The following is a 25,413-nucleotide window of genomic DNA, read 5'->3' as shown; positions in this document are numbered from 1 at the left end:
GCACCAAATAACTTACTTTTCAATTTTAAGTATTACAATTTTAATGATAAAACATGTTTATAATGGGAAGAAAAAATGTAACTATGCACACTATACATCTATTATAATATTTCAGAACAAGATTTCAAATTAAATAACACATTAAATGTGTTGAATAAGAAGAATCCCTCACTAGTTTCAAACAACAATATTTAACGGAAGTAATACTACATCCTTTAAGTTATGCAAATGAAACATGGAGTCTCAATGAGCTATCAATATAAAATCACTAGATACTACAAAAAGGTGTGGGAAAAGAATTATATATGCTAAGCAAGCGCCCAATAAAATGAATGGTGATATTACGAGTTGTGGATAACACCAAGAGGTTGGTAAACCTCGAAATAATATTGTGTAAAATCGGTAAAATTATACTAAGTGACTGTTGTAGTGTGAAATATGTAAACGTGTAGTTATAAAAGAAATGTATCCCATTCTTACGCTAACCAAAACCTTAAAATGATTTCATTATTCAAATTAGAGTAAATTTCGGCCATTGTCCTCGAGGTTTGTCCCATCGTTAACGTTAACTCTTGTATATTTTACCAATTTACACATCCCATTCACCTGTGAGGAAACGTAAATGAAGCCGTTACCGCCGAAAAGTCCGTGAAACGTGCAATGAAATGACGGCACGAATTGGTTTCACAAACATCGTTTTTGAAGAGCGCGGCGTCCGCCACAAGGTCCCGGTACCGATCATCCTTCATTAGATGGTGACCATAATGATTCCTCGTCAATATTTGACGACGCAGTCAAGATGTTTGCGCGGGCAAACATTTGACGCTTGATGCCGCCGTCCGGCCCGCCGTACGTTTCCCATTCTCGGTCCTTTGCTGTTTGTTCTGCCATTACCGATTGGTATCGGACAGAGGTTTGCGCTTTGCGGCTTGATAATGAAACGAGTTCGCGATCTCGTCTTCTTCTGAGAACGAACGGATTTTCGGTCTTAAGAGCCTTTTCTTTTCTTTCTATTCGGCTTTTGGCTTTATATATATTTTCCCAGTTATTCTCAAATCTCCAACAAACAATGTTTGGGGTTATTGCTATCTAATGAAATAATATACAACGGAATGAAAAATAATAAAATGATATGAACACCTGTTGTATAACAATATAAATTTATTAAAAATTGTTGAGTAACCATTTTTTTCTAAAACAGCTGCAATTATTCGCAGAATAGATTCGTGGGTGTGCGAATAGCTTCCATCGGAATGTTGTCCCATTCTTGTACCACAACATCCGCCAATTTCTTTAATGATGCTGGAGATGGAAATTTACTACTCCTCACTCTCTAATCTAAAACTCCCCATAGCGGTTTAATTGGGTTGAAATGACTGTTTTATTGAAAGGACTATATAGTCTGCTGTACTTACAAAGTGCAAATTCGTTTTAACACCAAACAATATTTTCCGTCTATTTTTATTTCAATTAAAAATAGATACAATACTACCTAATATCGATACGTTCGAATATGTATTCATGCAGAATTCTTCTAAACATTAATTATAATAAGACGTGTTATAAACGGAAAAACGTTGTTTAGGCGCTTTGCTTATTTGGATAAATTAAAAATCATTGCTTAATATTTCTGATTACTCTGGTTGAAAATGCCAAGGTCTATAAACAGTCAGTCAAAAACAGATTACGTTTATAATCAATAGCTTTGAACGAACAAAGTAATGGAGGCCCGTACTTACCAGTAAAATGAGTTAGACAGGTAAGTATTGATACAATTAAATATTAAGCTTCTGGGGTATTTATTGGAAATATTTTTATTGAGTTGCAGCTACACCGAATATTAGCATGGACATTATAACTGAAATTACTCAATAAAATAAAAACAATATTATTTTTGGATTCACCGAAAATAAAGTATCTATATGTTGGTGAGAGTTCTATTCAAATTTAAATTTACGATCGCTTTGGTTTAAAATTAACAGTAGTTTGAAATTAACAGCTTAGTTATTGACTTGAATAGTGGCTCAGAATGTGACAGTGAGTGAATCAAACTTTCTAGATGTGGGATTATGATTCAATGCTATCAATATGACCTGCTGATAAGAGTGGAAACAACTAAAGGTGAGTAGATAATTACCATATATTATCTGTAGAAAATCGTAATATAATGTGTGTAATTAGTGAAAATATAACCGGTCAATTAAATGTCCCCGGCCTGACACAGAGATGGGGCTACTAGAATTAAATCCATACATTTTTTAGTTAGCCCTAACCCTCAAAAGATGCGTATATAAATTTGATAGGTGTCGGATCATTAGTTTGTAAATTATAGCATTTTGAGTGAAGCAACTTTTATGAAAAAAATGGATAAAAAGGAATTTCGCGTATTGATAAAATATTTCTTTTTGAAGGAAAAAAATACAGCTGAAGCAAATACTTGGCTTGATGCCGAATTTCCGGACATTGCACCAGGAAAATCAACCATTAAGGATTGGTATGCTAAGTTTAGACCTGGTGAAATGAGCACCGAAGACGGGAAAGCAGTGGACGCCCAAAAGAGGTTGTTACCGACGAAAACATTAATAAATCGACAAAATGTTTTGAATGACCGTAAATTGAAATTGAATGAAATAGCAGACACTCTAAAGTTATCAACTGAACGTGTACATCATATCATTCCCGAATATTTGGGTATGAGAAAGCTCTGTTCAAAGTAGCTGCCACGCGAGCTCACTTTTGACCAAAAAATAACCATGAGTTGATGATTCGGAACAGTGTTTGAAGATGATCAAGCTTAATAAACCCGAGTTTTTGCGTCGATATGTGACAACGGATGAAACATGGACTGCACACGATAAACCCGCTCCGAAGCGTGGGAAAACGCAACAGTCGGCTGGCAAATTTTCATTGACTACCTTGAGAAAGGAAGGACCATCAACAGCGACTATTACATAGAGTTATTCGACCGTTTGAAGAACGAAATCGCCGAAAAACTGACCGAATTTGCAGAAAAAGAAAATGATGCTTCACCAGAACTGTACACCGTGTCACAAGTCAGTGAAAACGATAGCAAGAATCCATGAATGGATTCGAATTGCTTCCTCATCCACCGTATTCTCCAGATCTGGCCCCCAGCGACTATTTCCTGTTCTCAGATCTCAAAAGTATGCTCGCAGGTAAGAAATGTTCGTCAAATGAAGAGGTGATCGCCGAAACTGGGGCCTATTTTGAAGCAAAGGACAAATCGTACTACAAAAATGGTATCAAAAAGTTGGAGGGTCGCTATAATCAGTGTATCACCCTTAAAGGGAATTATGTTGAATAAAAAAACTAATTTTGTCAAAAAATGTGTTATACTGTGGGAGGCCGGGGACTTTTCAATTGACCTGTTATATGTTAATTTAAAATATTGTTAAAATAAGTTCTAGTAACATACAATTTTTAAATTTATATCATTATTAAGAGAAAACCGCAATTAATTATGGTCGAATTTCGACAACCGCGCTATCACTCGTAATTTAAAATAAAACAGAACAATAACATAAATAGCAACATTATACCGAGCATTCACGCAACGAAAACGTTAAAAATCACCTTCCAGCAACCGAGCAATAACGTAACACATTTTACTTCACTTAGGGCCGATATTAATACACGCCCACGCTGGAAACGCGAACGAAAAAAAATGTTCCATCGACAATAATTATTTTAAATAGACGAGATTGTATCGGAGATAGAGATCTCGGGAACGGCATAAGGGGAAAAATGCAGGTAAGCCCGAGGCGAGCTCGTTTGAGAGCCCCGCGATACCTGGAAAGAAATGTCACCTCAAAATATATGACGGCTTTCAGATTCTTATCTCGGCCGTTCTTTGAATTGGTAATTTTTCGACGGTGGACACGGCCCGCGTGTCCCTACGAGGTGACAGTTGATGTGCGCCCGTTGACGTCATCTTTTTTTACCCGGGGCCCCGTCTTCTTCTTCTTCATCTTCTCCTTCGCCATGGGAATTCGTCGTCGGCACCGAGAGAAACGTTGATTTCCTCTTGACGTGGCATCTAGGCCAACCGGAATTAATGGTCATTTAATGTAAATGTGGAAATTAGTTAATCTTAAATGCGCAAGACGTCCTCTCGGTTACTTAAAAGGTAAAGTGTGTCAAATGTTTGAAGAAAATATGAATACAATGAATGACCATATATCTATTTTTTATTAATTGTATTTGCATTAGATATGCTTAAACAACCTTAATTTACAAATTAATGTGTATTCCTTCTGTTGTAGTTCCATTAACAGACAAACAATTTATTTCCCAAATAACTAAACTAAAATAAAAATATACATCTTGCCCATCTTTCAGGCAATTTATGAATGCCATCCCAAAAAAAAATGTTTGTGCTTTGAGCAAACACCATTCATGGAGTTAGAACCCAACCCATTCTGGACATTTTACAATCAATGCATGATTCAAATTGATCATTTGTTGTCGGTAGCGATCACTATTAACTGGTTCACTAAGCTTCAACAGTTCGTAATACATCAAGCCACTCTGGTCCCACCAAATATGGGGCATTAACTTGCAACCAAAACGAGTTGGCCTTGCAGTCGATCGCCGACTTCGCTAGGTGATGTTTTGCGGTTAGTGTTTTTCAAATAAATTCACTCTTCATTACCTGTCACTATTCAGCAGTATTCCACAGATGATTTTCCATTTGCCTGTCATTCCTATTAAAAAACCGGTAATGACTTTCCGGTACGTCTCGTATCATTTCATGTTATAAGTGCAGCTCACTTTATTACAATCGGTGGGCCGGTACGTTAATTGCAATTTGTAATGTCAATTGATGTGCGGAATTAATTTCCTTTTCCAGGTGTTATTCATTATGAACACCAAGCTGTACTTGTACTCTCCAATAATAAAACTTTGGCCTAATTTTGAAAACAAATATCTGAATTGTTGTTGTGTTATTTTGTATCTTGGACAACAGCTCCTTTGTTTATTTCAGCGCCGTTCTTTTCAATGCTAACTATCATAGCTTGTATTTCTTCCTTTTTATTCTCGTCTTGTTGGAACAATTACATCCGAGAAAAAAGGTTAGAGACGGAATTATAAAATTATTTTACAGCACGCCCATGGTACTACAAACTATGTTTAATAAAAATATGGGATTATTTTAACAATTCTCATATTTGTTTCCAAATATTATTGTCCTAAAATAATTTATAATTAGCAATCGATTGCTATTTACAACACTATCTTTAAGCGCGAAGTTTGACCTATGTCAAAATATAGAACAATATAGAAGAAGTGGCAAAATAAAACTTAATAAACAATATAACACTTACTCAAAATCTGACTATTTGTATATCCAATCCACCTGAAACAAAACAATATTTATTACTTAGCTATACATATTTCAATTTAAATAAAATAATGACCGAGATTAAATACCGATATTTGAAATTGTTAAATTAAACAGGTTAAAACTAGGTAAATAATTCAAAATTATTAAGATATTAGAACTGTTTGATAAAGCATCACGTATGACTGAAAAGAGGAAACACTTTTAGGGAAAAAATCATTTTATTTACTTTTAAGGATACAAATAGAATTCATTAAATAAAACAACCTTTATATCATTACGCAAAAATAGTGTATAGCAACTATACCAAAATAAATAAGCGAAAGAAATGGCAGTCAATACACCGAGCAGAGAGTTACTTCAGAGTACATGAGCATGAAAAGGGGTGCCTGGTTTTATCACACTATTAAGCTGATTTAGTACCGTGTAAGCGTAAAAAAAATATTTACCATTAGAATGGAAACATTATGATTTAAGTCTTGCTTCATCTTTCAAATTATATCTGAAAAAATATATACATATGGCCTTGTATAAATTATGTTAAAATGATATGATAAAATGGTTAAAAACTAATAAAAATTAATATAATTTCTCACCATGAATTCTCTCCTATATCGACAGAAAAAAAGATATCTCAAGTGTTAATGCAGTATTTATTCTATGAAGTTTGTTGAGTTTTTGAGAAAATAATCATTTATAATGATTTTAATTATGTTGATCTTGGCAACTGATGACCACTTTGCATTTTCTGAATGCATTGTAACATTCATATGCTCGTATATATTCCCCTTAAAGCCGCTGCAACATTTTCGCCAATTTTCCTTTGCAAGGCCTAATTTGAAATCAGTTCTTTGTTCCATATTGGTACCCATTTAATGGATCGTAAGACAGTCTCGAGATGAACTCACGAAATCGATGACTAAACCAACTAAATGACATGTGACGGTCAACCTAACGTATATATTAACTTGGCGTCAGTATAGCAAAGAGACCGGCTAGGTTGGCGCATTAGTAAAGACGACAAGGTAATGAACCCAGTCACGCCAGTAACCAGGCTGGATAAGAGTGGATGTCTCCTGAGATAATTTCTAAGTTGGTCATTCGCCAGTATCCTAAATAGGCTCCTCAAATTGCAATTGAGGAAAATTGTCACGAAAAGCAATTATCATATTGACATATACATTCAATGCCTGTTTGAGACTGAACCATGTTCCGGAATGTCTTAAGGTTGTTCGAATAATTATGCTTAAAAAACCGACATAACAAGTTGGATCTTACAGGCCTATTTCGCTGATACTTGCGATATCAAAATTATTTAAGAAACTGCTGTTAAGAGGCAATAAACTATTTATAGAAATACCAGATTTCCAGTTTGGATTTCGGAATCACCCTTCGACACTCAGCCACGTGCACAAAGTAACAGCGGTTGTTGAAAAAACATTCGAAGAAAAGAATTACCGCTTTGCAATATTAACCGGGTACGGCATTAGGGATTAATCTACAAAATGAGCAAATTACTACCGCAGAATTACTGTCGACTGTTAGGAACAAACATTCTCTCAACACTTAAACATATTTCGGCTCGAGTTCCACAAAGTAATGTTTTGGGGCCATTTCTATATGTGCAGTACTATATAGTATATATAACTATAGTACTATATACTACAATATAGTATATAACAGAACTTGGAATATTTGATGACGACACTGCTATAATGGTAAAAGATACATCTCTACCTAAGGCTATAGAACGAGTGCAAATAGCGGTCAATAAGATCTAAACGTGGACTAGAGACTGGAAAATACAGATTAATAACTCCAAATCTGTCCATATTAATTTTTCTTTGCAGTGAATTAACAAAAACATAATTATCTCACTTAACGGACGCCTGGTTCCTCAAACAGTATCAGCTAATTACATCGGAATATATCTCAATGATAGGTTAAACTGGAAACATCATGTGAGACAAAAAGCAGAACAAATTAGACTCAAAAAGTCAAGCGACTGTACTGGTTAGTCCTAAAATATTCTCAACTTGACCTAAAATTAAAAAGATTGGTTTATCAGTCAATCATAAAGCCTATTTAGACCTATGGCATGCAAATATGAGGTTGCACTAACATCAAACCAACTAGTAATCCAATGCACCCAAAACAAAGTTCCACGATTAAATACAAATGCTTAAAGCTACGTAACCAACGAAGAGCTGCACGATGATCTGCGAAATAAATGGATACCCGAAGTGATCCAAGATTTCGCCCTAAAACATGAAACAACGCTGCTAAATTACATCAACGTGGAAATAAGACAGCTACTGAAGAACACGCAAGAAATCAGAAGATTGAATCATCATCATTGAAACATATCGAATGTAAGATATAATTAATTTTAAAAAATGGCCAGTCGGTAGGCTTAATGCCGAAGATCGTAGTTCAAAGCACGCGTTAACTAGTAGGTTCAGTCCAGATAAACCTGCGTTGGTCTGTAATAGGAGACTTTAAAAAAAATCTATAATAATCTCTTTAAGCGGGCTTACAAAACTACTAATAACATATATCGATCCAAATATAGAGAATAAATCAACATTGCATTTAAAATTACTGGCAAGAAAATAGACGTAAAGCATCCCCGTAATCACGTGCCCATAATTCATTGCCAAATTAGATCCGTCACACGAATCGGAGCCTCCTTTGCCGCCACAGCTCCAATTCAATTACCACTCGCATCCGTACGGTCGTAAAAAAGAAATAAAACAAAATCCATCCCCAATTTTAATCCATCCGCGTACATATTTAATGGGGTCCATATCGAACGGGGTCCGTAACGAGAGACGGCGGTGCGGGGAGAGAGAGGCGGCGGGGGTCCTTTCCAAAACGGCATTCAAATAACTTAATTAAAAATTTAATTAAATATTTAAGCTCGCCGCCTCGTCCTGTCCCCCCTCCTACCTCCTCGCGGCCCTGCTGTCCGATCCCCCGACCTGGCGCGCTCCTATCCAATTTTGCCGCCAGCAGCAGCAGCAGCAGCAACGGCACCACCACCACCACCGCCGCCACCATCCCTGGGAACTCCATACGGTCCGCGACGTATCAATTAAGGTAATGAAAACGTTATCGAATTAAATATAGGCAAAAGTGGACGCGCTGACCGTCTGGCGTACACGATGCCTCGAATATACGACAAAAAAGGTGGAAAATATTATGGGAAAACGTAATTTTCTTGATTTAAAGTGGAGTTGGTTCTATCATTTTTTTTATATGAAAGGTTGGAGGTTCCAGGAGACTATTTTCGTCATATTGTACCTATTTACTTCCAAAAAAACGCAGTGTAAGCTCATCAAAATTATTTATGATGATCACTGATCAGTCCATTTTCATTCTAGAAAATTCAACGATATAAATTAACCTCACTTTGGCGTTAAAAAACGTTAAAAAACAATGACTTCTAACTCTTCAGTACATCAAGGTAAGGCAGATAAAACTTCAGTCAATTTATTCAGAGATTTATGTAGGATTAGGTGCCAAAAAAGCTCAGTATTTCACAAGAACTAATAGTGACAAAATTTAAATTCCACCGAATTTCCATTTATGCATCAAATGCCTCACGGAAAAGCTTTACAAGCGTTTGCAAATTCCGTATTTGACACCAAGGAATCTTAAAAATCCTACGGTGAAGAAATTACGGTTTTATCAGAAAAGTGACAAAAGTTCTAGATCAAAATAACACATATATTATTACTTTATATTATTACACTATAGATCGAAAATATGTCTGTATATTATAAATGTTGAAATAAGTATTATAACATAGACATTTCATATAGAGTTAATTAAGTTATTATTAAGCCATTAGTGAATAACCACGAATCAGTGAGTTAATTATATCATTCAGAACAACTTATTAATTAATTCAATAACTAACTAATAAGTAATTCAATAACTTGGAATCGACATTGAAGCACCCAATATGTAAATTAAGCCATGTTTTAAATTAGAACTAAAGATGTTTTTTATAACGTCTTTATTAGATACGCTTAGTACAATCTTAATTTACAATTAATTTATTACTATTTTTAATATGTACTTGGATTAATTCAGAAGCAAGACGATTGCGAGAAAATACATCAGTATGTATTCCTCAATTATAAAATTGTAATTATTTATTAATTATTAACTTATAGCTACAGTTTACACTAAATGTATACACTTTATATAAGTTCGTATGGTTTTGTTCGTTTCAATCTCCTGACATCCTGCGCGCTGTCCAGCAGTTGTATTGCTTCCACGTTAGTACTATTTAGTAATGTTCTTTCGTGTTTCAAGACGAAATCTTGGATAATTTCGCAAATCCATTTGATTTCCAGGTCATCGTGCATTTCTTCATTAGTTACATAGCGATAGGCATTGGTAATCAATCGAAGAACCTTGTTTTGACAGCGTTGTATGATTAGTTGATTTGAATTTTTAGTGCAACCCCATATCAATCTCTTTGATTTTAGATCAAGTTGAGAGTATCTTCCGAGTAACCAGTATAGTTGTTTTATTTTTGTTCTAATGTGTTTTGCTTTTTGTCTAACGTGATGCTAGAACTAAAGATAAAGGCCACATCATACACAAATTACCAGATTACTTACAATAAAAGTGACAGGGTTCCAAATAAAACAGACAATAGCAGAGATTAAAAAATAACGTAACTAAAAAAATCAAGAAAAGATTTCTACAAACTCTTGGATCCTCGTTTCAAAAATATACATTTCCAAGATGCATTAAGTTATTCCAGAGACAATAGGTGTATCAAGGAATTAACTTCAGATATTGTGATGAATAAACAAATTGAAAATAATCATTTGACGGAGAATTCTACAAAACAAGTGGAAGACCAAGCTGTAAATATATGAAAACATCATTATAAAATTATTAGCGAACAAAATAACATTTTATCTGGTCAACGTGACACGAATATACCTATGGAACTACAATTTTATTTAAAAACACTGGTAGATAGCTGATATAAAACAAGACCCATTACTTTTATGGTAAGTGCTAGAATCTACCTACCCTAATTTAAAGAAAATATCCCTTAAGTATTTCTGTTGCACAGCGACATCAACAGCTTCAGAGAGGCTTTTTCCCAAAGCTGCTCAACTTTATGTATTTCTTTATTTAATTATTATATGCTCCATTTATTTCTTTATCATTGTAGTGACCGTTACGACCCTTTAGGCCACCACGTATTCACTTACATCAAGTTCAAAGGTTGGCAACGCTGATGGATTGGTATCATGCGGTTCTCGGCTATAAAAGACCGCCACGGCGACGTCTCGTTCTCTTTTCTTTTCTCTACCGCCTTGTAACAGTACCACTTCCACAGAGTTACCATTCTTCCTTTACCTAACCTAATACCCTATCCATTCTCCCGTCGACCACATGTATCATTCATACATCGAAATAAACAAGTTTTAATTCAATCAGTGTTTTCAGTTCCCGTGCGAATTCCTTCCACAAAATAGTAGTGAGTGTTTGGACAAACAATCGCATCGACAGCCACACATTCCGACCAACTGACCAGACGGACATTTCTACAAATGGTGACCCCAACATGATTGAAATGCCTAACAGATAAAACAGCTCAACATAAGCCACTCGAGAAGTGCTCGACACGTGCATAGAAGGATAGCACCAGAAACCATCAACATCACATGGTCGACGTTATCCCACGAGTTTAACGTGTTGGGCAAAGACCACAAAAGCCCATCAAGCATGGCATCAACCCTTGAACTGTACTCTATAACTGTAACTGACATACTAAATCTAAAAATAGTACTGAACTCATAAAGATACATTACATAATTTAGTGAGTATTCCAGACATATCATGAAATGTGGTAGTGTATTGAAGAGCATTAAGTAAAAATACTATCAGCGTAATTTGACAAGAAAATTAGTAAAGGCAGGTAATAACTCTAAATAGTACCGAATAATAGCACAACCGCCGCTTGCGAACTGTGAGAATATCATTATTGAAATCAAGTGCTTAATACTTGCTAAGACAAATGGTATCAATGGCAAATCTACTGAAATTTGAAGATACCAATACAAATATATCTGACAATATATATATATATATATATATATATATATATATATATATATATATATATATATATATATATATATTTGATTTTATTAAATTTTTAGCAGCTCTGTGAAATGAAAAATCATATTTGGCATTGCATGAAATTACCTTGTAATATTTGGAGAAATAAAATCTGAAAATTATAATTTTAAAGTTATAATAATATAAATATATGCAACTACAACACTTCATCAAGTACTTTACAAAATCTGTGTTTTAACACATTTTGTTAAGTTCTCCTAGATATCTGTTTGTTTTAATTAATTGATTTCAGTGACATCATTTCGGTTCATATGTTGGCTATATACAAATATTGTGTGAAATGTTACAAACTTCTGTTTGTCATAACACGCATAACAGGCTGTACAAACTTGATAAAATCACATTGTCAAATCAAATGTGTGTCACTTAACCTGTTGAAGTATAGCCCATCGAACTATTTAATGTTTAAGAAATGAAATAGTTCAATATCAAATAGTTTTCGTTATCTACCCATAATAGGATTTGATTGATACTTGTTGAAGGCTTGGCTTTAATTATTATTTTTCTTTGAATTTTGAGAATATATCGTAACTCAGTAGTGAATGTTTAACGAGTTCAGTTTGAAGCTCAGTATATAATTTTCTTCTGTCCAGTTTAATAGTGTCCAGCATTAGAATGACATTATTGATGTAAATAAATTGGATAGTAGTGGTGGTTCCCGCCTTGTAAGATTTAATCACTTTTTCTGTCTCGGAACGAAAATATACAACTTTTTTGGAGTTTTTATGGATGTATAATTACATTAGTGACCCTCGCATCAACATTATACGTTAAAATCGCTAATAATAGCACCAAATTATTAATATAACGTATAAATTCGTTCCATTTTCTTTTCTGTACCCCCTTGCAACAGTACCACGTCCACTGCGCTTCCGTACTTCTTTAACCTAACCTAATATCCTGTCCATTCTCCCGACGACCACATGTATCAATTTAAATCGAAATAAACAAGTATTTCTTCACAAAATAATAGTGGGGGTTCGGACAAACAATCGCATCGACAGCCACATATTCCGGCACATTTTTATAACATTTTATTTGTTTTCTTTTTAATGTCCATCGTTCCTAATATCCATGGAAAAAAACCCGAAAATGATGCGTGGAGGGCGCTCGAAATAATACGGAGATCGCCGCAACTCGACCGATAGTTTTTCCGTTTCGCCGACTATCCGTCACGTGATGCCTCTCGTCCAATTAGGTCGGTGTTCCGCGCGAGGGATTTATTAAACGCGGTTTAAATATGACCGGGCGCCGAAATAATTTGTTAATGTCGAAACGAGATATTTCCCTAAATACATCATTACTATGAATAATAATTAGTGTGTGCGTGAGCCCATATTTTAGCTCGTTGAGAGCTTTGAACAATTTATCTTTGTGAAACACATACCGGCGCGAACGCTCCATTCGCTCACATACACATACGCGCGGGGATACGTATAAACATGCCGGAGCGCGTAGTTGTTGCGGCGTATCATTTTAACAGGGCGTCGATGGCGCGCTTTTTTGAATTTCCCGTCCAAAATGTTCTTTTTTTATCTCGCTCCCGCTTATAACGAACACACGGTTTGGTTCTGCTTTTTTGTCAACGAGCGACGGTGCTGATATAATTATTATTTTAATGATGTTGGGAAACATTTACCTATTATTGTTTAAATTCATCTCAGTAATCTACCATCTATTGTACAAAATACGAGAAGGAATCAAATATAAACGCTAATATTAACAGGTTATTTAAACAATCCACGGCCTGACACATAGATGGCGCTACTAGAATCAAATCCATGTTGTTTAGTTAGTCCTAACCCTCAAAAGATGCGTGTATAAATTTGGCAACGGCCGGATCATTAGTTTGTGAATTATAGCATTTTGAGTGAAGCAACTTTTCTTATTGTGAAAAAAATGGTTAAAAAGAAATTTCGCCTGTTGATAGAATATTGCTTTTTGAACGGAAAAAATACAGTTGAAGCAAAAACTTTGTTTGATAACGAGTTTCCGGACACCGCCCCTGAAAAATCAACCATCAAGGATTGGTATGCTAAGTTTAGACGTGGTGAAATGAGTACCGAAGAGCGCAGTGGACGCCCAAAAGAGGTTGTTACGGACGAAAACATTAAAAAAATTGACAAAATAATTTTGAATGGCCGTAAATTCAAACTGAATAAAATAGCAGACATTCTAAAGATATCAACTGAACGTGTACATTATATCATTCAGGAATATTTGGGTATGAGAAAGCTCTGTGCAGTGGGTGTCACTTTTGACCAAAAACTAAGACGAATTGATGATTCGGAGCAATATCTGAAGATGATCAAGCGTAATAAACCCGAGTTTTTGCGTCGATATGTGACAATGGATGAAACATGGATCCATCATTTTACTCCGAAGTCCAATCTACAGTCATCCGAGTGGACTGCACACGATGAAGCCGCTCCAAAGCCTGGGAAAACGCAACAGTCGGCTGGCAAGCTGGCAACAGTCGGTTATGGCGTCTATATTTTGGTGTGCGCATGGAATAATTTTCATTGATTACCTTGAAAATGGAAGCACCATCAACAGCGACTATTACATAGCGTTATTGGACCGTTTGAAGGACGAAAAAAAGAAAGTGCTGCTTCACCAAGACAATGCACCGTGTCACAAGTCAGTGAAAACGATGACAAAAATCCATGAATTGAACTTCGATTTGCTTCCTCATCCATCGTATTCCCCAGATCTGGCCCCCAGCGACTATTTCCTGTTCTCAGATCTCAAAAGAATGCTCGCTGAGAAAACATTTTCATCGAATGAAGAGGTGATCGCCGAAACTGAAGCCTATTTTGAAGCATAGGACAAATCGTACTACAAAAATGTTATCGAAAAATTGGAGGGTCGCTATAATCAGTGTAACACCCTTGAAGGGAATTATGTTGAATAAAGAAAAAATTAATTTTGCCAAAAAATATGTTTTACTATGGTAGGCCGGGGACTTTTCAATTAACCTGTTAAATATATCGATTACATAATATTTATTATTCATCCACTAGAAACGAATCCGTAATAATAAATTGAAATTTGTCAACTATAATAAAACATACTAACATAATAATATAAAACGATACTACTTCGAGCTGACATCTGTGCCATTATCAGATCAAATACCATTATTGGGACCGATTCTTCGCGCGTCTATAACAGTTTAATCGTTCATCGACACGGTTGTTTTCTCAATCTTCGAAATTTGAATTTCAAAAATGGACGACGAGATGTCGAAGAGGCGATAAAGCGTCGCGATCGCCGTTAATGACTGGTTCCGGATTTTGAATAGTCATGAGCCGAGTGCAACTTTGATGCTATCTGTGGATAATTAAACAAAGTTTCGCTGCCATTATCTGGGAATGATTAGCCGGGGCTTTTAATAAAATATATCCATATACACACATTGTACATTAGTCCCGGTCGGCGGGCTGACAGTATCGAGTGCATCTACAAAATGCATTACCGCCCGGGGTTGCAGGAAACCATTCCTACGGGGTCCCCGCTCCAAGTTGTACGGGCTGCGTCGTTTCACGATCGACGACTCGATACGGATCGCTCGTATATTACGAGGAAATTGCAGTAATGCGTGTCTTTACAATCGAGCCCAAAAGATTTTTATCAACATATGTTTTTATTAAAATACAATAATTAATTTTTTTGTACGGTAACAGTTATTTTGTCTCAAAACCAAAATTATTAAGATTATTAAAAACATTGTTTATTATTAAGATTTGTTAAAAAAATAATTAACAAATAATGAATAATATGTTTAACAAAAAAATTGAACCGACTTCAAAAAATAAATAAGGAACTCAGTAAAAATTAAAAACTAATCAAACTTAGATTTTTAACACAATTTTTTTTTAAATAAAATATGTACCTAATAATCGTAATAATTAAATAAAAATAAACAAAAATCATATTAAACTATCTACTGCACGTATTTTATATTTTACTATATACACACAATTTAGCTTAATACCTACCTAAACCTATTTATCTATTTACAATATTACTTTAACTATTATCTACTCTTTTGTTGGTAATTTAATTTTTTGTATATGTCACAAAATTATATTGTTATTTTTGTACTGTTTAAGCTCGGCACCGAATTCAAACTGATGGGTTGGTAGTAGTTAAAATAATATTGTAAATAGATAAATAGGTTTAGGTAGGTATTAAGCTAAATTGTGTGTATATAGTAAAATAAAAAATATGTGTAGTAGATAGGTTAAGTAAATAATGTAATAAATAAGGTTTTTGTTTATTTTTATTTAGTTATTACAACGATTATTATAAACATATTTTATTTTAAAAAGTTTTTTTTGTGTTAAAAATCTAGGTTTGGTTATTTTTTAATTTTTAGTGAGTTTCTTATTTATTTTTTGAAGTCGGTTCAATTTCTATTTAATATTTGATTTTTCTCTTTTTAGTGTTAGATATTTATTCAATAAATTATGCAGTTATTTTATTTAATATTACAATAGGTAGGCCAAATAAGGTTGCCGTACGAGGTAAAATAGGAACAAAGAAAAAATTATTGAAATTAAGATGAATGATAATGATAGTGACTTACGTTTGGAAGGTAAATACTTTAACCATTACACCGTAGAAGCAGTTGTCTTCTATATTTCTACGAGGTCTTATATGCTATAGTAGGTGCTTAAAAAGCAAACTGAATGGCTTTTGCACTATATTCCGTCACATCAGCTCAGGAATAACATTATACCCAAATATCTGACTATTTTAGATAAAAAAAAATATGCGAAAAGATCGTACGTGCTTTTGAAATTTGAGTTTCCTTCGATTTCGCACCTTCCTCCACAGGTCATGACTTGGTTCCAGTGGGACCACCTTTGGAAGTGCACTCTTTCGAATAAAAATAGAATTTCGAAAATCGGTCCAAAATTGACGGAGAAATCGGTTAGTTTTAATGAAATGTAAAAAAATGTTTCTTATTAAAATATAAACATTCTATTTTTTATGTGGTAATATCAAGTGTACAAGTGTTTTTTCGAAAAAAACTACATAATTTGCACGAAAATCATGTATTCAAAGTATTGGTCGTTTGATTCGATAGATCTTGGTCATCTTTCAGGCCACTTATGAATGCCATTCCAAAAAAAATATTTGTCCTTTGAGAAAAACCATTTGTCGAATCATTTTCTAACTTCTTCCAGATTAGGGATGTGCTGCTCTGCAAGCGCGCGTCCCATTGATGCCTAAAGTTGATAATCAGACGGGCAATGTCTGAAGAGTATGGTGGATGTGATAATATGTCACATCCAAGTGCTTTCAATACTTCCTTGACCGGCTCTTGCTTTATTAGACGGCGCGCATTATCGTGCTGTAAACTTTACAATATCTTTGGGCCCATTCTAGACGTTTCTCGATCAATGTATAGTTCAAATTGATCATTTGTTGTCGGAAGCGATCACTATTAAATGTTTCGCAAGGTTTCGTAATAAAAGTTCGTAATAGACCACGCCACCGATGGTCCCACCGAACACCGAACACAGAGAATTGTCTTGCGACAAAAATGATTTGGTTTTGGAGTTGCTTCGCCAAATGATCACCATGATATCTTGCACTTGTTACTTGTTGCACCTGTCGATTGTTTTTGAGTTTGGGTTAGATGTTCAGCCAATAACCCTTGCAGTTTCGCATCTTCAATCTTTGTCAGTCTATCAGAACGTTTTTTGTCTTGCACATCGAAATCACCACTTAGGAATTTTGCAACGACGCCGTACGTATTTTTAATGTTAGAGGATGCTCACCGTAGATTTCTACCAGCAAAAAAATTACCTTTCGCGGCTTTTTTTATTCACGAAACTTGACATATTCAAAGTGGTACAAATCTATTACGATGTTACTTTCGCAAAATATAATATTCATAGTTGCGAATCTCGGTGTTAATAGAATAAAATGAGATATATTTCAATCAAAAATTGCAAATCTAAGCCTAGCGGCATCTGTTAGAAAAGACCGTAATGACTTTCCAGAAGACCTGATAACTATTTTACCCCAAGAATAATAAACCCCATCCCATTACAACTATACTACATGAGAAGCTCCACATTCTTGTTACATCAATACAATAAATGCATTTTGCATTAAATGTAATGTAACAAGACTAGAACATTATTAATTCTTAGAACGAAAACTTCTTAAATACACACAAGTGTTATCAAATAGATATGGATCGCTTATAACTACCAGAAAATTGCGTGTTCTTTACAACAAATCATGTACAAGAGATTTTTTAACATATGTTTTTATTACAGTATAATAGTTTATTGTTTGTATGATAATAATTATTTTGCCCCAAAGATATAAAAAGGATATAATTTTCTTATTTAGGTTCCCAGCTTAATTAGTTTACTAATCTATCCAGTCGATACTCAAGCCCATTTGGGCATATGGAATCCAAATATGGGGTACCGCTAGCAAATCTAATATATCCATCATTCAACGGTTCCAAAATAAGGTGTTGCATGCCATTGTTGATGCTCCGTACTATATTTCAAATAAAGTGATACAATGCGATATTCCTCTAGAACCTATAACGAGTGTAATTCAACGTGTTTGTGTGAAGTACTTCGAAAGAGTGTCAGTGCATCCCAATGTACTCGCTAATCAGCTAAATATGCGACGTGATAGTGAAGTGCGTAGACTAAAACGTTTAACACCACCTGATCTGATTACTGGACATATGTAGACTTTAGAATAAGCATTAGAATAAGACTAATTAATTAAGATAATATTTTATACAGAAGATTGCTTAATGAAGTGATTTTCTACATGCCATGTACATATAATATAGACAGAAGAAATACTTATTGCCAATAGGGCAGATTGTGGACTCACGAAGAGTAATAAAAAAAATCTATCCAGAAATCCATATTACATGAAAAGCATTACATTTTTGTTAAGCCAATGAGGTGTAATGCAATGTAATCTTGGTAATTTAATGTACTAATACTAGACAACAATTACTAGATCAAATACTTTTTAAATATATATAATCGTTATGAAATCGATGTAGATATATAATCTTTAACAATACATGTGTGCCAAAGATTGTGGCTCTCGGAAACTACAATGTGTACTAAACAGGAAACATTTTTGCTTTTATCGTTCAAAAATTGATCTTAAATATATCTAACATCTCACAAAACGGCTATGAATACACATTTACAACTAAAAATGTGATTCCTGTGGAGCGTATCACGTACAATAATAATGTATGAAAAGGTCTTCTAGTGGAAACCCAGATTAGCTTCAAAGACGATTGTAAAACCCCCTTTAGCATCAAGGAAGCTGATTCTAAGTATATAGTGGACCTGGAAAGGAATTGTAAATCATGCTCTGCTCGAACCTGCTCAAAACCTTAATTACACTCTCTTCTGTCAAAAGCTAATGCCGCAAAAGCAAAGAATTAAAACAAAAAGGGCCAACATTGATTAACAAGAAAGGTGTTGTTCACGACAACACTAGACTAATAGAATCACTAAACCATACCAAATCCACTTATTCTTCAACATGTACTAAATTTAAAATTAATACACCATAAACAGCATTGATACTAAATGAGAACCGGAAAAAATAAAAGTAATAAATAACCTAATTTATTTGCTAGCTCACATTTTCAGTTGAGTCGATTAAAATCAAAGTGTTTAAATGCAGGTTTAAAAATATATCGTTTTTAATTTCAATAGAGAATCTAATTCAAATATGGAATTAAATTTACATGAAAAATACAAGGGTTACACAAGGGCAACTTAATGCATATGTATTTAATTTCTAAAATAATACTCATTTAAAAATTATAATAAATATGAAATTAGCCGGCATAGTGGCGCAGTGGTAACGGCGATAGGACGGTCCTCCTGCTGTTGCGATAGCCGCGGGTTCGAATCCTGCTGGGGCATGGTCGTAAATTTATATTTGTGATTGTTTAAAATTTGTGATTGTTCTAGACAAGAGTCTAAAATCCGACAAGTAAAATGATCCCAGTCACGCCAGTAACCAGGCTGGGTAGGACCGGATGTCTTCTGGGATGATTTCTAAAGTTGGTCACTCACCAGTCGGTAGGCTTAATGCTGAGGACCGTGGTTCGGAGCCCACGTTAAACTTTAGGTCCAGTCCAGATAAACCCATAGTTGGTAAAAGGAGACTTTAAAATATATTTAAAAAAATAAATATGAAATTCTAATGTGATTCTATAACATTAATTTAATTCCGATATTTAATAATCAGATAGTACTAAAATTATTCTTCTATAAAAACGTAAGGAAAAGTTAAAAAGTAAGATGTAGATTGAACATGTAAGCTGTATAAACAACCTGAAATATTCACATAAAGAATAGAATCTAACCTCTGCTCTTTTTATAGCTCTGTACTAATCCATTAAACACTATAACCATAATTAGTGGAATCTACAAACTGGCCCAGTTAATGCTAAATGATCGAATGCCCAGCTCAGACATATCAGTTATGCCATTAATTATACAGATCTCCAACAAAAAGATGTTTATCGTTTATTAAGATGTTTGTTTATTGAAAAACAGATAATTTTTAACCGCATTTGGTTGCGCTAAAAACGAAAATAAGCTTTGATGTATACATTTAGTTTCCATTACAATACATCACACCGGTGTCATCTTGATTCATCAAAAGGAAGCCTTAAAACAGTTCAGCTTCAGAACCATGGTTTCTACACAAGCATTTCTATGGCCCGAGCAACAACCTGGGTTTGACAAATTTCCTTGCTTTTTGTGTCCATAGCTTAGCTGAAATCGGCCAAACTACTGAACCACAAAAATTTGGCCTCTCAAGAAGATTCTAAGGAGATATGGCGCTCAATTAGTTTGTTGAAGACGTAATATAGACTCTGAAGGATATCTATGATTGGTTTGTTCGTAGTACCCCACAATTCAGTACCATAGGTAATTGGAATATATATGCAAAATATTGTATGTAAATTACGTATTGTAATTACAAATAATTCAAATACTGCCCACTCATGCACACACTAAACTTATAAAACATGTGGATCTTCTGCTGATTTCCGTCGATGATTCGAATCCCTCTCGAGCATAGATATAAAATTAATCAAATTATATTATAAATTGTTGATATTGTAAACATAATATTCAGAATAAACTCAGGATACCAATTTATATAAAACAATTATCCCCAAAACTTGAAGACAAGTACGATTATAAAGAAAAATATCGTACATTTCAAAAAGCCAAAAAAAGAATAAAAGGAAAACGAAACGAGACAATTTCATATTTAAATTTAACAAGAAAACCCCATTCCGTCTCGGCCATTAATATAATTCCTTTTGAATCTGACCTGGTAAACATTCGCCGCGATGTCAGATAACACCGGGCCCACGGTGACGCTATCGAGGGCTTTTTGAAAAATTTTACGGGCAATTAAGCGGATACCGCAGCTGCAATTATGCAGAACAACGCGTGGTGTGATACTTTTCCAGATAACGGACGTTTTCGTGCCCATTCCGAATATGTGCCAGTTCAGTTCTTAACAGTCGTGTCGCTACGGTCGTGGTGTTTTTGTGATTGTACATTCGTGCATTTAATATATCATATTTAATCACATAATGATAATGAATACTTCATACAGAGTTGGCGATCTATTAGCTATTCTTCTTGTTTCATCATTACCACACACTACTGCCTTTGACAATTGTAGTTCCATCATTAAGTTGTAGCAGAAGAGCCTCAACGTTCTAAAAGTTGTATGCAGAATTGGGAAGTATTTGAATTATAGTATATCCAAAGAAGTAGTGGACTTGCGTCATCCAGATGTTTAATATATTGTCTGCAAAAATTTGTAAATTCGTTTTAGAATAAGACAATATTTTCCTTCTCATTTTATTCCAGTTAAAAAGACATACAATGCTGTCTGACACGTTCAAACGCGAACCGTCAAATGTTTTAACGCTTTACTTGTTTTGACAAATCTCAAATCACTGCTTATTATTACTCTGACTCAAAAATGCCGAAGCCAGATAGAACAGAATGCGCCTGTAATCAGTTACTTCGAACAGGAACGACACAATGGAGGCCCCTTGTCCTGTCCCCTTAAACTTCGTTAGTTAGGTAAACATTTTTACTGTTAGATATTAAGTTGCAACGGTTTTTATTGAAAGAATTTTTGGCATGTTGCATCTTCACTGAATATTATTATGGGCACTGTCATTAAAATATCTCGATAAAAGAAAAATATAATCTTGGATCCACCGAAAAGAAACGATTCTTATACTATAATTTTAAAATAAATTATATTTCATAACATTTTTGTTTCATGTCAAAGCCAAAATAAACTAAAACTAGCAGTTGATGCGGCGATATTGTGAAGTTTTGAAGTAATACATTGAGATGACGTAGTTTGACTACTACTTTGGATAGATACTTTTAATTGCAATACGTAAACAAGTACATATTTTGCATTTGTATTTAAATTACTTGTTAAAAATGTATTTCAAATATTTGACGCTAATGTATTTTGTAATCAGTTTTTGAAGTAACAGGTTAATAGAAAAGTCCCCGGCCTACCATAGTGAAATACATTTTCTTGGCAAATTTTTTTTTTAACATAATTCCCTTCAAGGATGATAAATTAATTATAGCCACCCTCCAATTTTTCGATACCATGTTTATAGTACGATTTGTCGATTTGAAATTTCTTTCCAGCGAGCATTCCTTTGAGATCTGAGAACAGGAAATAGTCGCTGTGAGCCAGAACTGGAGAATACAGTGGACGAGGAAGCAATTCGAAGCCCAATTCATGGATTTTTGCCATCGTTTTCACTGACTTGTGACACCGTTTTGGCCGTTTTCGGCGATTTCGTCTCTCAAATGGTCCAATAACGCTATGTAATAGTCGCTGTTGATGGTCCTTCCTTTCTCAAGGTAGTCAATACAAATTATTCCACGCGCATCCCAAAATACAGACGCCATAACCTTGCCAGCCGACTGTTGCATTTTCCCATGTTTTGGAAGGAGTTTATCGTGTGCACTCCACTCGGATGACTGTCGATTGGACTTCGGAGTGAAATGATGGAGCCATGTTTCATCGATTGTCACATATCGACGCAAAAACTCGGGTTTATTACGCTTGATCATCTTCAAACACTGCTCCGAATCATCAACTCGTCTTTGTTTTTGACCAAAAGCAATCTCGCGCGACACCCACTTTGTACAGAGCTTTATCATACCCAAATATTCGTTAATGATATAATGTACACGTTTAGTAGATATCTTTAGAGTGTCTGCTATTTCATTCAATTTCAATTTATGGTCATTCAAAATCATTTGGTGGATTTTTTAAATGTTTTCGTCGGTAACAACCTTTTTTAGGGGTTCACTGCGTTCACCGTCTTCGATGCACATTTTCCTGGGACAGTGTTCGGCATCAAGCCGAGTTTTTGCTGCAATTGTATTTTTTCCCTTCAAAAGCAATATTTTATCAACACATGAAATTTCTTTATATCCATTTTTTTCACAATCAACAAAAGTTGCTTCACTCTAAATGCTATAGTTCACAAACTAATGATCCGACAGTTGTCAAATTTATACACGCATCTTTTGAGGGAAATATATGGGTTTAATTCTAGTAGCGCCGTCTTTGTGTCAGGTCGGGGACTTTTCAATTGACCTGTTACCTTTGACTTCAAACTACATTTGAACCTGGACGTCATACAACATATATTTAGCGATCATATTAACACCCGCTGGTTTTCATAAGCAAAGTAGCGAAATTAGGTTCATCATTTTCAAGCTGATGATGTCAACTGGAGGTTCATTCGAAAACTTTCCCACTCGGCCGCTTTTGTAAGTATATTTTCATTTGAAATCAATATGATGACAAAATTCTCACTTGGTGATTTAGAAATTAGAATTGAAAATCTTGAACTATTTAGTTATTTGATTTTCCCAAAATGAATAATGATACTCATCCGTAAGTCGTGATTATGCTTTCTTTTTGAGATTATATTCTGTTGAATAGTTGTTTCGTAGGTATTATTCCAACTGTTGTTGAGCAATTTTAAGAAAAGCCATGTGCCTGTAAGGTATAAGGCACATATCTGTGTCTGTAGTATTTAGGAATAATTTAAGACTTTATAATTTATTTAAAATGCCATTGGTACTCCAGGTAGCATTCCAGAACGCGTAGCTATGTTTACTATTATTTCATGTTAAATGTTATTGCTCTCTAGCGTATATTAGCATCCTATAATATAGTCTCCAGTATGACATTCATTGTGGATAAATAAGATCATTAAAAGGTTTGCCAGGAAACATCCCCATGAAAACCTACAATAAATCATTCGCAGACTAAATCAAACCAAACCATCGAGATAGTTCCCTAGAGAAAAGGGTTAAAATTGAGGAAGCAAAACTACACCTCAGCATTGAATGAATTCTAGTAAATGAAAACTAATTGCTAATTGTTCAAATAAATTAATGATTGGTCTACGACACCAAAAGAGAATTAAATTGTTAAAAGATCCTTCTTCGAGGTGTCTTTTTCAGGCCTTCTAGAAAACAACTACAATGACGAGATCCAATAATTGACGATCTGGTATAAATATATTTAAATCGATGGAATCGAAAAATAATATAATTTTTATATTTAATTTAATACGATTTAATATTACAATAATTACCATGAAAAAAAGCCAAAATTAAGAATGATGTTACTCATATTTAAATCACAACTAAAATAAATAGCTAAACGGTCAGACCCGGACAGGCGGATATTTACCGCGACGCCTACCGTTATGCAACCAATAATTCACCCGCCAAAGCCAAAGTTTAAATTCCGCGAACCGTCCGATTAAATCGACGGAAAACCAGAACGAAAAAACAACAAACAGGAAACAGAACGGTAACGGGGGCGGCAGTCGGGAAGAGGGGAGGTGGGTCTGAGTCGAGCCGTCGAGGGTGCGGAGACGATAAAACACAAAACCATACATTTTTCTTCGAGTTTAATTAGATGTTTTATTAGACGAAGTTGGAACATTTAAACTTAAATTTGATGTGTTTTGTTATCTCGTCGGCGGCCGAGCCGCACTTCGGCCGCTATCTCTTTTCGGCGGAGGGTTTTTAATTAAAGTTGAAGGTAATTTCGTAGTAGAATATGGGGGGCCATTAAAATAGATTAAATTCGGATGAATTTTATTAAATGCTCGGATGTTTTATTAAAGATTTTATAGATAACGGTTTTGCAGGGGCGCGCAGGGTGGGGAGAGACGGGAATGAGAGAAACGGAATGAGTGAGTGACACGAAGATAAAGAAGAGTATTACGAACGATCGGTCTATTTATTTTTATATATTCCTTTACTACTGACCCTATTCCTAATGCTGAAACATTTATGGTAAACCTCAGTACATGGACATTAATATGTGATACGTGAGTTTACAAATATGTATGTTACAATTTTTGTTTATTAATTACATCTTTTCAACCGAATGATATAGAACCAACAATAGATACAGATCCTGTTAATCAGCCCGATGTAGCTCTAAATCTGATTCCTCCAATGGAAGTTACCACAGAAATTAACAACAACTTCCACCCTAAAAAGGCTACTGAAATTGACGATATTTCACCTGGGTTATTGAAAGAGCTTCTACAAAAAGCAATAAACATGTTGACATATATATTCAACGCCTGTTTCAGACTGAAACATGTTGTTAAGTTTATTCGAATAATTATGATTAAAAAACCGGCATAACAAGCTGGATCTTACAGGGTAGCTACAGTATCAAAATTATATGGGAAACTGCTGTTAAACTGTATTAAATCACTTAACGTATAGAAA

The sequence above is a fragment of the Rhynchophorus ferrugineus genome, unplaced genomic scaffold, assembly GCF_030347505.1.
Source record: "Rhynchophorus ferrugineus isolate W39M unplaced genomic scaffold, kcgeb_rfMv2 rfM9, whole genome shotgun sequence".
Lineage (NCBI taxonomy): Eukaryota > Metazoa > Arthropoda > Insecta > Coleoptera > Curculionidae > Rhynchophorus > Rhynchophorus ferrugineus.
This window is presented reverse-complemented; position numbering follows the sequence as displayed.